Below are 17,395 nucleotides of genomic sequence, written 5' to 3'. Positions count from 1 at the left end.
TTGTTATCCAGACTGGAGTACAATGGCACAATCTTGGCTCACCGCAACCTCTGCTTCCTGGGTTCGAGTAATTGTCCTGCCTCAGCCTCCCGAATAGCTGGGACTACAGGCACGCACCACCACGCCCAGCTAATTTTTGTATTTTTTTTAGTAGAGACGGGGTTTCACCTTGTTGACCAGGATGGTCTCCATCTCTTGACCTCGTGATCCACCCGCCTTGGCCTCCCAAAGTGCTGGGATTACAGGCGTGAGCCACCGTGCCCGGCCGACAATATATTTTTTAACTAACTTATCTTTAAGATCACAGATCTGCTTGATCAGTGCCAATGTTGTTGATACTCTCTGTTAAATTTTTAATTTCATTCATTGTATTTTTCAGCTTCAGAATTTGTTTCTTTTTATAATTTCAATCTGTTAGTTTTCTCATTTTGGTCATTTATTTTCTTGAAGTTCACTGTTCTCACTTAAAATGACTATTCTGATTTCTTTGTTGAGCAGTTTATATATCTTCATTTATTTGGGGTCAGGCATTGGGAGATTGTGTTCTTTTGGTAGTGTTATGTCTCCTTGGTTTTTCATGATTCTTGTTGCATTATATTGACGTGTGAGCATTTGGCGGAGTAGTTACCCCTAGCAGACATTTTGGGCTAGTTTTGTTGTGGAAAGACCTTCACCTTACGAGGGTGCTTATTGGTTAGGGCACAACAGTTCTGGCACCAGTGAGGGTGCAAGCTGGGTAATCTGTGTAGCTCTGTCAGCTGAGGTTGATTTTAGACCAAGATTGGAGGGATGCTTAATGGCTAATATTGTGGATCCTTAGTGGCTAATACTGATGTCTGCAGTGGCAGCAAGGGTTGTTGGAGTCCTTGGTGACAATGGCTGCTAAGGTCCTTGTGAACTTTGTGATATTTTTTACTCCTACCAGGAAGTTGTGGCTGAGCAGAGATTCCTCTTGGTACTGGGTATGGCTTGTGCACTTGCTTGCAATAGCAGTGATACCAGTGTGTGATGTGTGTTGCCTGTGGCATGGCCTTGGCGTTGAGGCCTGAAGCCTGGGTCCTTGTGGAGGGAGTATGGCTCTGGCATCTTGGTCCATAATGGCACTGATATTTGTGGTGTAGGCACCTCACCTGCCATGTTGGTGACAGTATGTGAGGCCTAGAGGCTTGTGAACACATCAGTGGAGATAAAAATTGGGAGTACAGGTATTTGTAGAATTAGAGAGGCTCCTAGGTAGAGGTGGGGCATAACTCTATGTGATAGCTGGTTTGGTACCTGGAGTACAGGCATGAACAGTGAGTGTTTGGCTTTTAGCCCAGGAATATGAAGTTGCTCACTGAGGTGATGGCTCTGATACCTGAAATGTGGGTCCAGTGCAGCCATAGTGCCTGGGCTTGGAGTAGGGTATTTGTAGAAAGACTTCAGTTTTAGGGTTGGGGCAGGTATGGGGTTGGGAAAGATAGTGGGTTCTACTCTGTCGTGTTGGTGATGTCACTTCCATTATTAGATTTTTAAGGCAGAGTGACATGATATGTGATTTTGAGTCATCTGATACCAATGTGGTGTAAAGTATATATTAGAAGGTACCAGAAGGATTTTGTAGTAAAAAATGCTGAGGGCTTGAATGAACTAAAACCACATAAAGAAAGGGAACTCCGAAAACTGTGGGTGAAAATCAGTTTTGTGTCATGTAATTTAATTTGTAAACAAACAAGTTGGCCAAAGGAACATTTTCTTAAATGTTACTAGAATAATCTAGCTGAATTTATATGGGTGTATTTGTAACTTCTTGAAAATTTCAAAATATGACAGATCAGTCATTTTATATGTATAATAGCACTGAATCATAAAATGCAGTAGGTATAGTGAAAGCAATAAATATTGTAGTTTTATTGGAGCTGGTATGAAAAGACCATGATATTTTGTAATGCAGGTGGTGAGATGAAACAAGTTATGTTCCAGTAATGTGAAAACTGTTTGTTTAGATTTAGAGCTTAAAGCTGATATTTTTCATTTGAGGTAGTTCAGGGAGTCTAATAGCTTAGATTTAGAAGTTCTACAAACTATGGATAGCCATATCATTTTCTGGAATTTATGTGTCATGAAAATAATACTTCCATATTTGTTGGGCTTTTCTTTGAAAAACAAATAAGCAAATATAAAAGCATGAAGAAAAAGCCTATTCTCCTGTGATTACTGTTGGATACATTATATGTTCAATAAAGAAGATCAGGCCATGGTGTTCTTCAGCTGGTTTTCTGTAACCAACTATTTCTAAAAATGAATGTTTCAGACTGTTGATTTCTTCTATTTGTGTTCTTTTAGTGCTCAATTGGGTTTTCCTTTTAAGTACGTTATCGACTGATGATGGCCATCGATGCTTCAAAAGAATCTAGGTATAATGGCATTGTGCATTTTCTAAGATATTTTTGGCATTCTTACCCATTAAAATGATTATGTTGCTAGGCTAAGCAAATGGAAAAAAATCTGTGAAGCCATTCTTTTCTGTTTGTATTTTTTGGTTTTATTTTGAATATTACTTGTTTTATTTTCTCACCCTGTATTCCTAATAACTTCTTCCTCTTTGACCTTTCTTCTTAGGAAAAAAAATTTAACAGAAACTTTCTGAGGTCTGTTTGTATAGATTTGAAATAGCTTCTGCTAACAGCCTGTTTTGTTTTAGAAAAATGATACCAGCCTTTTATAGCGGCAGAATACTAAGTGGTATCATTAATGCCAAACATAATGATAAAATAATGGAAAAATTTATTACATATTTAGGTTTTTGGATGGTTTTATTGAAGTGTGTCTTTGAGAGTAATTATCAAAGTGATTTATTTTTTCTTTAAATTAAATAGCATTCCTCTGCTTAAATTGATTTTCAAAATTAGGTCTCTTTAATTTGGATGGATGGGTAGAGTAGTAACTTTTATCTCTAATATTTTCTCGTATAAAGCAGTTTTAAATGTCTTTTAATCTATTTTAAGTGAAATATAATTAGTAGATGTTGATATTTACACATTTAAGTAAATAAAAAATATTTTTCCGTTTATAAAGCATCCACTTTTTAAGAGTGACTAACGTCTTATTAATCTGTGTTGTACTGGTACTATTTCTCACCTAGCAATGGATTTAGCCTTTGTTCTTTTCTTAAAAGAGAAGTACAACAAATTTAGGTTGAAGATTTAATTGGCTTTTTTTTTTTTTTTTATATTAAGGGGCAACACCTCATTCTATAAAATAGAATGGATTGAACAGAGATGGTTGGCTTTGTAGGCCAAAAATGGCTGAGGAAAACGAAAGAAGAAACGAAAAGCAAATTGATTGTTTCAAAGTTACTTTCCTTAGTGATGTTGAGCATTTTTTCATAGGTTTGTTTGCCATTTGTGTATCTTTTTTTGAAAATTGTCTGTTTATGTCCTTAGCCAACTCTTTGATGGAATTGTTTGCTTTTTTCTTGCTAATTTGTTTGAGTTCTTTGTAGATTCTGAGTATTAGTCCTTGGTTAGGTTTATAGATTGTGAAGAGTTCTCCCACTTTGTGGGTTGTCTGTTTACTCTGCTGTTGACATCCTTTTGCTGTGCAGAAGCTCTTTAATTTAATTAAGTCCTGCCTATTTATCTTTGCTTTTTTACATTTGCTTTTGGGTTCTTGATCATAAAGTCTTTGCCTGAGTCAATGTCCAGGAGGGTTTTTCTGATATCTTCTAGAATTTTTTAATTTCACGTCTTAGATTTAAGTCCTTGATCCATCTTGAGTTGATTTTTGTATAATGTGAGAGATGAGGATCCAGTTTCATTCTCTTACATATGGCTTGCTAATTATCCCAGCACCATTTCTTGAATAGGGTGTTGTTTCTCTGCTTTACGTTTTTGTTTCCTTTGTCGAAGATCAGTTGGCCCTAAGTATTTGGGTTTATTTCTGGGTTCTCTATTCTGTTCTGTTGGTCTATGTGCCTATTTTTATACCATGAGGCTATAGTCACCAAAACAGTTCCATGCTGTTTTGGTGACTGTAGCATCAAAGTATAGTTTGAAATCAGGTAATGTGATGCCTCAAGATTTGTTCTTTTTTCTTAGTCTTGCTTTGGCTATGCAAGCTCTCTTTTGGTTCCATATGAATTTTAGAATTGTTTTTTTTTTTAACTCTGTGGAGAATGAGGGTGCTATTTTGATGGGGATTGCATTGAATTTGTAGATTGCTTTTGGCAGTATGGTCATTTTTACAATATTGATTCTACCCATTTATTAGGATGGGATGTGTTTCCATATGTTTGGGTTGTCTGTGATTTCTTTCAGCAGTGTTCTGCAGTTTTTCTTATAGAGGTCTTTCATCTCCTTTGTTAGGAACATTTCTAAGTATTTTATTTTATTTTTTTGCAGCTGTTGTAAAAGGGGTTGAGTTCTTGATTTGATTTTCAGTTTGGTTACTGTTGGGGAATAGAAAATTTACTGATTTGTGTACATTAATTTTGTATCTGGAAACTGCTGAATTCTTTTATTTGTTCTGTGAGCGTTCTGGAGGAGGCTTTAGGGTTTTCTAGGTAAACAATCATATTATCAGCAAACAGCAACAGTTTAACTTATCTTTTTCTCTTGTCAGATTGCCCTGGCTGGGACTTACAGTACTGTGTTGAAGAGGAGTGGTGAGAGTGGGCATCCTTGTCTTGTTCCTGTTCTCAGAGGGAATGCTTTCAACTTTTCCCCATTCAGTATTATGTTGGCTGTGGGTTTGTTGTAGATGGCTTTTATTATATTGAGGTATATCCCTTGTATGCTGATTTTACTGAGAGTTTTAATTATAAAGCGATGCTGGATTTTGTTGAGTGATTTTTCTGTATCTATTGAGATGATGTGATTTTAAATTCTTCTTATGTGTTGTATCACATTTATTGACTTGCCTATGTTAAACCATCCCTGTATCCCTCTTATGAAACCCACTTGATCATGGCAAATTATCTGTGTTTTAAAGTGGTTTTGTTTTGATGTGTTCCCAGGATTTGTTTCAAGATTTAGAGCTCCTTTTAGCAGATCTTTTAGTGGTGGGTTGGTAGTGGCGAATTCTCTCAGTATTTGTTTGTCTGATTAAAAACTGTATCTTTGTTTCATATATGAAGCTTAGTTTCACTGGATACAAAATTCTTGATTGATAATCATTTTGTTTGAGGAGGCTGAAGATAGGGCCCCAGTCTTTTCTAGCTTGTAGGGTTTCTTCTGAGAAAACTTCTGTTAATCTGATAGGTTTTCCTTTATTGATTACCTGGTGCTTTTGTCTCACAGTTCTCATGATTCTTTTCTTCATCTTAACTTTATATAACCTGATGTCAGTGTACCTAGGCAATGATATTTTTGCGATGAATTTCCCAGGTGTTCCTTTTGCTTCTTGTATTTGAATGTCTAGGTTTCTAGCAAGGCAAGGGATGTTTTCTTTGATTGTTCCCCTAAATATGTTTTTCAAACTTAGATTTCTCTTCTTCCTCAGGTCATCAATTATTCTTAGGTTTGGTTGTTTAACATAAGCCGAGACTGTTTGGAGCCTTTCTTCCTTATTTATTTATTTTTTTAGTCTTTGTTGGATTTTGTTAATTTGAAGACCTTGTCTTTAAGCTCTGAATTTCTTTTTTCTACTTGTTCAGTTCTATTGCTGAGATATTCCAGAGCGTTTTGCATTTCTATAAGTGTGTTAATTGTTTTCTGAAGTTTTGATTTCTTTTTTTATTTGTGCTGTTTTCTTGAATGTTTCTTCCTTCACTTCTTGTATCATTTTTCTGATTTCCTTACATTGTGCTCACATTTCTCTGGTGCCTCCCTGATTAGCTTAGTAAATATCATCCTCCTGATTTCTTTTTCAGATAGCTCAGGGATTTCTTCTTGGTTTGTTATCATTGCAGGTGAGCTAGTGTGATTTTTGGGGGATGCGAATGAACCCTGTTTTGTCATATTACCAGAGCTGGTTTTCTGGTTCCTTCTCATTTGGGCAGGCTCTATCAGCAGAAAGGTCTACGGCTGAAGGCCGTTGTTCAGATTCTTTTGTTCCATGAGTTGTTCCCTTGATGTAGTACTCTCTCCCTTTTCCTATGGATGTGGCTTCCTGGGAGCCGAGCTCTAGTGATTATTTCTCTTCTGGATCTAGGCACCCAGCTTGTCTACCAGGCTCTGGGCTGGTATTGTGGGTTGTCCGCAGAGTCCTGTGATGTGAACCCATCTATGAGTCTCTCAGCTGTGGATACTAGCACGATATTTAGGGTGTCTTCTGGGTCCTGCAGGAGCAATCTGCTTCCTTTAGGGGGTCTTTGTGTCCTCTCAGGTTTCCTGATTTATTCCTACAGTTGTTCTGGAGCAAAAATTCATGGTGCAAGCCTTCTCACACGCTGCTCTGTCCATCCGAGTTGGAGCTGCAGTCTAGTTCTGCCTCCTGACTGCCATCCATCCATTTTCTTGGGCCTCAGATTCCTCCTTTGTAAAATGAGACTAGAAAAGCATCTGGCTCCATGGGCGTATGCTCCATAGGCTTATGTGATACAATACTGTGGGATACTTAGTACCCAGAGTAAGTCCTCAGTGTTAGCTACATTGTTATGTGACATTAAAAGCTATAGTACAGAAATAATTTGGAATTGGATAGACCTGCTATCTGGTCTGGAAAAAGATCAAGGCATGGAAGATAATTTAAATTGACCTCCTCCAGGTATATGTAATGTTGTCAGTAGTTGTCTTCCTTTTCGTCCACACATAAAAGCAAGAGCCTTTTTACTTTCCACATGATTTTTAAATTTAAATTGAATTTGTCCAAAGGAAGAAAAACTCAGCTTTTAGCTTTGATTAAGAGTTTCAGCCACTTCTTTGGACTTTTTTTTTTTTTTCAGTATTTTTAAAAAAGAGATCACAAGGCCCACCTTATGGGATTTTTGTTGATGTTTGAAGGAATATGTAGTTAAAACAGGGCCCAGAAGAGTAAATATAAAATAAATGCTCATTTTTCTCTTTCATGCCACTGTCCACCCTTTGCATTTTTGGAAATCTTCCATGCCCTGATCCTTTTCCAGAAGAGATTCACTGAATCCTGTGACAGTACAGTTGAGATCCTACTGGAGTGCTACAAATGTAGTTCCATCTGTGCCTTGTAGATAATTTAAACTGACCTCCTCCAAGGTAGTTATATGTTAAGTCAGTAGTTGTCTTCCTTTTTGTTCACAAAAGCAATAACTTTTTTACTTTCCACGTGATTTTTAAATTTAGGTTGAATTTGTCCAAAGGAGAAAATGTATATTTAATATATTTTTTCTTTTTTTTTGAGACACGGTCTCGCTCTGTTGCCAAGGCTAGAGTGCAGTGGTACAATCACGGCTCACTGCAGTCTTGACCTCCTGGAATTAAGTGATTCTCCCACCTCAGCCTTGCCAGTAGCTGGGACTGTAAGTGTATGTCACCATGCTGGGCTAATTTTTTAAAATTCTTTTTAAAGATGGCATTTGTGTTGCTCATGCTGTTCTGGAACTCCTGGGTTCAAGCAGTCCTCCTGCCTCAGCCTCCAACATAGTAGGAGATTACAGGTGTGAATCACTGAACTAGGACTTTAATATTTGTGTTAAGAAATTGTTGCTGTTAAAAAGAGTCATAATTCAGTCAATTGGTGTTACCAATTGACATACCACTTTTTTCTTTAAAATTTTCTCAGCAAGCATATTTAGTAAGTGTCTCATCTTTACCTATGAAACTTAGGGAATACAATAAGTTTTCTTATGTTTACTTGTTCCTTTATGAGGAACTGAAGAGCCATAATGGTTTATGCATAAATGTTTTTTAGAAATCCTATGTGTTAATATATTATCTGACCTCTCAAATTATTCAGATATATTTTTAATATGCTGCTAATAATTGTATAGTGTTTCATAGCTTACTTTCTCGAAATGTAGATGGTAGCTTTGCGAACAAAATGCTCTTCTCCTCTACTTTATGAGATCATTGAGACTCGCTAGAACACCAGAATTAAGTAACTCAAGTGCCATAGTAAATGAAAAGTGTGCCATTTTTTATGCCCTTTCTTGCACCAGAAATAACAAAGCTTTAAAGTTCAAGACAGTGTTGCAAAATATAGGTTGTTAAAAATGAATAATAAAATGTGACAAATGGAATATAAAGATGGAAAATATGAAGATATGAATATTTTTGTGTATGAAATGCACTGTTCTGTTTAATATTCTTGCTAAAGCTTTGATGCAAATTTGGGTTTTAAGCTTCCAACCTTCCTCCCTCAAATAATTAGTAAACAGGAAAATCTCACACACAGGAAAAGGAAATTGAGCACATGGAACTCTGCATTAAGCATTTATTGTAACATTACTTCTAGTAGGAAAAAAAAACCCAAATATTACTTAAGGGACTGGGTAAATAAGTGGAAACAAACATGCCTGTAATCTCAGCACTTTTGGAGGCCAAGGTGGGTGGATCACGAGGTCAAGAGATCGAAACCATCCTGGCCAACATGGTGGAACCCCGCCTCTACTAAAAACCCAAAAAAATTAGCTGGACATGGTGGCATGCACCTGTAGTCCCAGCTACTCGGGAGGCTGAGGCAGGAGAATTGCTTGAACTCAGGAGGCGGAGGTTGCAGTGAGCCGAGGTCGCGCCACTGCACTCCAGCCTGGTGCCTGGTGACTGAGTGAGACGCTGTCTCAAAAAAAAAATAAAAAAAAAAACCTCCTTGAACCAACACCGCCACACTGTATGTTTATTAGCAGTTCCTAGGCCAAATGTATTGTTGATGTTGTGAGTTGTCTCTGCTGCTTTATGACCCGTTTTGAAGTCAAATAAGTAAAAATTGCTTGAATTTGCTTCTTGTTTTTATTTTTGTTTTGGAGACAGAGTCTCATCTGTTGCCCAGGCTGGAGTGCAGTGCAACCTCCACTTCCCAGCTTGAAGCGATTCTCCTGCCTGAGCCTCCCAGTAGCTGGGATTATAGGCACCCACCACCATTCTTGGCTAATTTTTGTATTTTTCATAGAGATGAGGTTTCACCATGTTGTCCTGGCTGGCCTCAAACTCCTGACCTTAAGTGATCTGCTCGCCTCAGCCTCCCAAAGTGCTTTGAATTTGCTTTTTGTGTAACATCATTTTCATAGTCTAAAATAAACAGCAAGTAATAAGTAATTAGCAAAAATACATAAAATGAGAAATGCCCATTAAAATGAGGTAAAACGTAACCACATTTATTTAAGAATATATTCCAGTATCAAACACCAAATTCCTACAATGCAAAAATCGCAATTACTTTTGCACTCACCTAATACATACAGTGTTTGCTATTGGGCAGTTTAAATGAACTGTCAAGATGTATTAACTTGAATGGATACATTTTTAGTACAAAATTGAATGCAAAAAGTAAACTGTAGAAGGATATGTACAATATGAAGTTAATGATGGAAATTTTAAAAACGAAACTAACACTGTATGTTTGTTGTATATAAGAAAATACACCAAAGCAGCTCAGGGAAGATAAAATGGAAGCTTTTCATGTTAATATTTTTAAGATTATGAATTACATTAAATATACAGTGAATTACTGAGAAATGCTCAGATTTCAACTTCATCAATATTTATTTGATAAAAGAAAGGTGGATAGTGGCTTTGTTTCCTCAGTAATACTCTGTATCTTTACAGTAATTTATAATTTTAAAAATGAGCAAGAAGCAGTTTGTCATTAGAATTTAACAATATCTTCTTATGGTTCTTACGGTTCTGTTATATTTATAATGCATGATTCTGGATTTTTTTTATGGTAGGGATATAAAGATTTCCTTTAAAATTAATTTAAGTAAGAAAAGGTTTGATAACTTGAAAAAATATTTGAAGAAAATATTGAGCAAATAGGAGTGCAATAATATGCCGATATGCATATTATTACGTATCAGATGCAAGATGGTTGAAGATGGAATATGAAAAACACATTAGAACCATGTTTTAAGATATAATTTCTTATTAAAAGAAATGTGTTACCAATCCTATCCTGATGCTGAAAGTAGGAAAAGCTCCTATCAATTCTATATTACACTGTATGTTTATCATCTGTATCAAATATATAATGTATATATAGGACTGCATCTCGTAATTTTTAAAAATTGAGTCAATGGGAGAGAAGATAAGTGGAAAGATGGATCAGTGGACAGAGGATGGGCAAAAAGTCCCTCCCTCCCCCCTCCCCCTCCCCCTCTCCCCCTCCCCCCCTTCCTTTCTTCCTTCCTTCCCTCCTTCCTTCCTTCCATTTTTCTTTTTAATGGTAATGGGTTGTCTCTATCAAATGGTGAATTTTTAGAATACGTTAAAATATCCCACAGTATGATTATTGCAAGGAATTAATGAATTTATAAACAGTACTCAGAATATTACATGTAAACTGAAAAATGCTTTGCTATATATACATACTGTGTTCCTTATTGTGTGTAAATATTGTGATTAAGTACAAATACATTTTAAAACATTAAAAACATTACTGAATTTATAGTAGTTTTGCCATCTGTATTCTAAATCAACATTGCATAGTTTTTTGTTTGAAAATATGATTTTTTTTGTATTAAAGAAATTATCTTCTGACTTAAAATGGCAGGAAAACCATTCTTACTGATTGAAAAACTACCCTTAAGTCTCTTAATAAACATTGTTACTTATGCTTTTTAGTAATAGTTATTTTTGGAAATAAATTGATTGAAATTGATGAATGGTCTGTGCTTTTCAAAATTGTAGGGATACACACGTTAAATTTACCATTTGCACTGTTTTTAAGTATAGAGTTCATAGAGTTCATTGGCATTAAATACCTTGACATTGCCCAATCATTACCACTGTTTATCTCCAAAACTTTTTCATCTTCCTAAGCTGAAATTCAACACCCATTAAACAATAACTACTCCTTCTCCCATCCTCCCAGTCCCTGGCAAACCAGCGTTCTACTTTTTCTTTATATGAATTGGGCTACAGGAATTATATGAGGCCTTTCTTATAAATAGAGTCATACAATAGTCATCCTCTGGTGACTGGTTTATTTCACTAAACAGTCTTCACAGTTCATCCATACTGTAATGTGTTTCAGAATTTCCTTTTTTTTTTTTTTAAAAAATTTTTACCATGTGCAATTTATTGTTTATGAAATTTCCAAGTAGATTATAGGTATACATTTTAGAGGAAATGTGATAAAGATATTAAGGAAGATTATTGAAATTTATTATTATATTTTCTTTCTTTTTTGAGGATATAAGTTTTTTTTATTTTTATTTTTTATTTTATTTAGGTTCTGGGGTACATGTGCAAACCATGCAGGATTGTTGGATAGGTACATACATGGCAATGTTGTTTGCTGCCTCCATCCCCCATCACCTACATCTGGCATTTCTCCGCAAGTTACCCCTCCTCAAACTCCCCACCCCCAGCTGCCCCTCGCTGCCCCGCCGCCCCGCCAGCAGACCCCATTGTGTGATGCTCCCCGCCCTGTGTCCATGTGTTCCTGTTGTTCAACACCTGCCTTTGAGTGGGAACATGCGGTGTTTGATTTTCTGTTCTTGTGTCAGTTTGCTGAGAATGATGGTTTTCAGATTCATCCATGTCCCTACAAAGGACATGAACTCATCGTTTTTTATGGCTGCATCGTATTCGATGGTTTATATATGACACATTTTCCTTGTCCAGTCTATCATTGATGGGCATTTGGGTTGGTTCCAGGTCGTAGCTACCATAAACAGTGCCTCAGTGAGCATACATGTGTATGTGTCTTTATAATAGAACGATTTATAATCCTTTGGATATATATACCCAGTAATGGGATTGCTGGGTCAAATGGACTTTCTGTTTCTAGATCCTTGAGGAATCGCTACACTGTCTTCCACAATGGTTGAACTAATTTACACTCCCACCAACAGTATAAAAGTGTTCCTGTTTCTCCACATCCTCTCCAGCATCTGTTGTCTCCAGATTTCTTGATGATTGCTATTGTAACTGGCATAGGATGGTATCTCAATGCAGTTTTGATTTGCATTTCTCTAATGACCAGTGGTGATGAGTATTTTTTCATATGTTTTTTTGGCCTCAGATATGTCTTCTTTTGAAAAGTGTCTGTTCATATGCTTTACCCACTTTTGAATGGGTTTGTTCATTTTTTTTCTTGTACATCTGTCTTAGTTCTTTGTAGATTCTGGATATTAGACCTTTGTCAGATGGGTAGACTGCAAAAATTTTTTCCCATTGTTGGTTGCTGATTCACTCTAATGATTGTTTCTTTTGCTGTACAGAAGCTCTGGAGTTTAATTGGATCTCATTTACCTATTGTGGCTTTTGTTGCCAATGCTTTTGGTGTTTTAGTCATGAAGTCCTTGCCTATACCTATGTCCTAAATGGTTTTGCCTAGGATTTTTTCTTCTTCTAGGGTTTTTATGGTGTTAGGTCTTATGTTTAAATCTTTAATCCATCTGGAGTTAATTTTAGTGTAAGGTGTCAGAAAGGGGTCCAGTTTCTGCTTTCTGCACATGGCTAACCAGTTTTCCCAGCATTTATTAAACAGGCAATCCTTTCCTCATTGTGTGTGGTGTTGCCTTCAAGGCCTCTGTTCTCTTCCATTGGTCTATATCTGTGTTTGGTACCAATACCATGCTGTTTTGATTACTGTAGCCTTGTAGTATACTTTGAAGTCAGGTAATATGATGCCTCCAGCTTTGTTCTTTTTGCTTAATATTGTCTTGACTATGTGGACTGTCTTTTGGTTCCATATGAAGTTTAAGGTGTTTTTTTCCAGTTCTGTGAAGAGGGTCATAGGTAGCTTGATGGGGATAGCATTGAATCTATAATTTATTTTGGGTAGTATGGCCATTTTCAACAATATTGATTCCTCCTAACCATGAACATGGAATGTTTTTCCACCTGTTTGTGTCCTCTCTTATTTCGTTGAGCAGTGATTTGTAGTTCTCCTTGAAGAGGTCCTTTACATCCTTTGTTAGTTGTATTCCTAGGTATTTTATTCTCTTTGTAGCAATTGTGAATGGCAGTTCATTCTTGATTCGGCGCTCTTTAAGTTTGTTATTGGTGTATAGGAATATTTGTGATTTCTGCACATTGATTTTGTATCCTGAGATTTTGCTGAAGTTGCTTATCAGTTTCAGGAGATTTTGGGTTGAGATGTTGGGGTCTTCTAAATATAAAATCATGTCAAATTGCACATAGAGACAATTTGGCTTTCTCCTTGTTTCTTTTTTTTGCCTGATTGCTCTGGCTAGAACTTCCAATACTATATTGAATAGGAGTGATGAGAAAGGGCATCCTTGTCTAGTGCCAGATTTCAATGGGAATGCTTCCAATTTTTGCCTATTCAGTATGATACTGGCTGTGGGTTTGTTGTAAATAGCTTTTATTATTTTGAGACATATTCCATCAATACATAGTTTATTGAGAGTTTTTAGCATAAAGAGCTATTGAATTTTGTCAAAGGACTTCAGTGCATCTCTTGAGATACTCATGTAGTTTTTGTCTTTGGTTTTGTTTGTGTGGTGAATTATGTTTATAGATTTGCATGTGTTGAACCAGCCTTGCATCCCTGGGATGAAGCCCGCTTGATCGTGATGGATAAGCTTTTTGATGTGCTGTTGTGATTGGTTTGCCAGTATTTTATTGAAGATTTTTGCATCTATGTTCATCATAGATATTGGCCTGAATTTTCTTTTTTGTTGAGTCTCTGCCGGATTTTATTATCAGGATGATGTTGGTCTCATAAATGATTTGGGAAGGATTCCCTCTTTTTGTATTGTTTGGAATAGTTTCAGAAGGAGTGGTACTGGCTCATCACATCTGGTAGAGTTTGGCTTTGAACCCATCTGGACCTGGGCTTTTTTTGGTTGTTAGGCTATTAATTGCTGCCTCAAGTTCAGACCTTGTTACTGGTCTATTCAAGGTTTCAACTTCTTCTTGGTTTAGGCTTAGGAGGGTTCAATATCCAGGAATGTGTCCATTTCTTCCAGGTTTATTGGTTTATGTGCATAGAGTTGTTTGTAGTAATCTTTGACGATAGTTTGTATTTCTCTGGAATTGGTGGTAATATCCACTTTATAGCCTTTATTGCATCTATTTGATTCTTTTTTATTAATCTGGCTAACGGTTTGTCTATTTTGTTGATCCTTTCAGAAAACCGGCTCCTAGATTTATTGATTTTTTTTTTTTGAAGGATTTTTTTGTGTCTCTATCTCTTTCTGTTTTGCTCTGATCTAGTTATTTGTTGTCTTCTGCTAGCTTTTGAGTTTTTTAAAATCTTACTCCTCTAGCTCTTTCGATTTTGATGATAGAGTATTGATTTTAGATCTTTCCTTGCTTCTCATGCGAGCATTTATTGCTATAAATTTCCCTCTAGATGCTGCTTTAAATGTGTCCCAGATATTCTGGTACGTTGCATCTTCGTTCTTTTTGGTTTCAAAGAAAATCTTTATTTCTGCCTTCATTTCATTGTTTATGCAGTCGATATTCAGGAGCCGGTTGTTCAGTTTCTATGAAGTTGTGCAGCTCTGAGTTAGTTTCTTAATCCTTAGTTCTAATTTGATTGCATTGTGGTCTGAGAGACTGTTATGATTTCTGTTCTTTTGCATTTGTTGAGGAGTGATTTATTTCCAATTATGTTGTCAATTTTAGAGTAGGTGCGATGTGGTGTTGACAAGAATGTGTGTTCTATTGATTTGTGGTGTAGAGTCCTGTAGATGTTATTAGGTCCACTTGGTCCAGATCTGAGTTCAAGTCCTGGATATCCTTGTTAATTTTCTCTCTTGCTGATCTGCCTAATATTGACAGTGGAGTGTTAATGTCTCCTACTTTTATTGTGTGGGATTCTCAGTCTCTCTGTAGGTCATAAAGAACTTCCTTTATGTATCTAGGTGCTCCTGTATTGGTTGCATATATATTTAGGATTGTTAGCTCTTATTGTTGTGTTGATCCTTTTACCATAACGTAATGCCGTTTTTTGGCTATTTTGATCTTTGTTGGTTTAAAGTCCATTTTATCTGAGACTATGATTGCAACTCCTGCTTTTTTTTTCCACTCTCCATTTGCTTGGTAAATCTTCCTCCATCCCTTTATTTTGAGCGTATGTGCGTCCTTGCATATGAGATGGGTTTCCTGAATACAGTACACTGATGGGTCTTGACTTTTTATTCAAGTTGCCAGTCTTTGTCTTTTGATTGGGGCATTTAGTCCATTTACATTTAAGGTTAATAGTGTTTTGTGTGAATTTGATCCTGCCATTTTAATGCTAGCTGGTTATTTTGCACGCTAGTTGATGCAGGTTCTTCATTTTGTCAATGGTCTTTACCATTTGGTACATTTTTGGAGTGGCTGGTACTGGCTGTTCTTTTCCATGATTAGTGTTTCTTTCAGGAGCTGTTGTAAGGCAGGCCTGGTGGTCATGAAATCTCTCAGCAGTTTTTTGTCCATAAAGGATTTTATTTCTCCTTCACTTATAAATTTAGTTTGGCTGCATATGAAATTCTAGATTTAAAGTTCTTTTCTTTAAGAATGTTGAATGTTGGCCCCCACTCTATTCTGACTTGTAGGGTTTCTGCTGAGACATCTGCTGTGAGTCTGATGGGCTTCCCTTTGTGGGTATCTCGACCTTTCTGGCTGCCCTGAGCATTTTTTCCTTCGTTTTAACCCTGGTGAATCCGACAATTATATGCCTTGGGGTTGCTCTTTTCGAGAAATATCTTTGTGGTGTCCTCTGTATTTCCTGGACTTGAATATTGGCCTGCCTTGCCAGGTTGGGGAAATTTTCCTGGATAATATCCTGAAGAGTGTTTTTCAGCTTGGATTCGTTCTCTCCGTCAAATTCAGGTACACCTATCAAACCTAGATTAGGTCTTTTCATATAATCCCATATTTCTTGGAAGCTTTGTTCATTTCTTTTCACTCTTTTTTCTGTAATCTTGCCTTCTTGTTTTATTTCATTGAGTTGATCTTCAATCTCTAATACCCTTTCTTCTGCTTGGTTGATTTGACTATTTAAACTTGTGCATGCTTTGTGAAGTTCTCATGTTGGGTTTTTCAGCTACATCAAGTCATTTACGTTCCTCTCTAAGCTGTTTATTCTCATTAACATTTCATCTAACCTTTTTTCAAGGTTGTTAGTTTCTTTGCATTGGGTTAGAGTATGTTCTTTGATCTCAGAGAAGTTTGTTATTACCTACCTTCTGTCAATTCAACAGACTTATTCTCCATCCAGCTTTGTTCCCTTGCTGATGAGCAGTTGTAATTCCTTGAAGGAGGAGAGGTGTTTTGGTTTTAGGTGTTTTCATCCTTTTTGTGTTGGTTTCTTCCCATCTTTGTGGATTTATCTACCTGTGGTGTTTGTAGTTGGTGATTTTTGCATGGGGTTTCTGAGTGGACATCGTTTTTGTTGATGTTGAAGCTATTTCTTTCTGTTTTTTAGCTTTCCTTCTAACAGTCAGGCCCCTCTGTTGCAGGCCTGCTGGAGGTCCACTCGAGACCCTGCTTGTCCGGGGATCACCCATGGGGGCTGCAGAACAGAAAGGGTTGCTGTCAGTTTCTTCTTCTGTTATCTTTGTCCCAGGAGGATACCTGCCAGATATCAGCCTGAGCTCTCCTTTATGAGGGGTCTCTTTGGATGTACAGGGGTCAGGTAGCTGCTTGAAGAGACAGGCTGTCTCTTATAGGAGCTTAAGTGCTGTGCTGGGAGTGCCATTGTTCCATTTAGAGCTGCTGGGCAGGTATATATAAGTCTGCTGCAGCAGAACTTATAACTGCCTCTTTTCCCAGGTGCTCTGTCCTGGGAAGTTAGGGCTTTATTTACAAGTTCCTGACGTGCTGCTGCCTTTTTTCAAAGGTGCGCTGTGCAGCAAGGAAGTTGTGTAGTCACAGTCTGCCAGCAGAGGTGTTGCTGAGCTGAAGTAGGCTCTGCCCAGCTGCTGTGTAAATTTCCTTGCAGTTTTGTTTACAGAGGTATAGTTAGAACTGCCTCAGTAACGGTGATCTGCCTCAGTAATGGTGGACTTCCTCAGTAATCGTCGACTGTCTTTGTAATGGCAGACTGTCTCAGTAGTGGTGGATTGCCTCAGTAGTTTGGGAGTGCCTTGGTAATGACAGACGCCCTTTTCCCCACTGAGCTGGACTGTCCCCTGGGTCCAGCTGTGCTTGCTGCAAAACTATCAGTCATGAACGTTTTAGATTGCTGACCTTTGTGGGGATTGGACCCACTGAGCTGGATCACCTGACTCCCTGTTTCAGCATACTCTTTTTCAGTTGAATGGGCAGCTTTGTCTCTCAGGCGTTTCAGGTGCCAGTTGAAAGTGCTGCCGAGAGTTGTGTGAATTTTTGTGCGGAAACCCGTGGCTCTGGCTGAAACAGCCATGCTGGAAACTCGTGGC

The 17,395-nt window shown here is 37.3% G+C and overlaps 1 long non-coding RNA gene across 1 annotated transcript in view; it reads left to right on the top strand.

Annotated features, from left to right (window-relative positions):
• The window catches only part of LOC119467810, an 8,876-nt gene extending 3,136 nt beyond the window's left edge, over window positions 1–5,740 (top strand). The window contains exons 2-3 of the long non-coding RNA XR_005196430.1: window positions 4,527–4,534; window positions 5,010–5,740. This is a non-coding gene — a long non-coding RNA (uncharacterized LOC119467810). The remainder of the gene's footprint in view (window positions 1–4,526; window positions 4,535–5,009) is intronic.
• Window positions 5,741–17,395: the final 11,655 nt, after the last annotated feature.

Source organism: Cebus imitator, unplaced genomic scaffold, assembly GCF_001604975.1.
Source record: "Cebus imitator isolate Cc_AM_T3 unplaced genomic scaffold, Cebus_imitator-1.0 Scaffold334, whole genome shotgun sequence".
Taxonomy (NCBI): domain Eukaryota; kingdom Metazoa; phylum Chordata; class Mammalia; order Primates; family Cebidae; genus Cebus; species Cebus imitator.
This window is presented reverse-complemented; position numbering and strand designations above follow the sequence as displayed.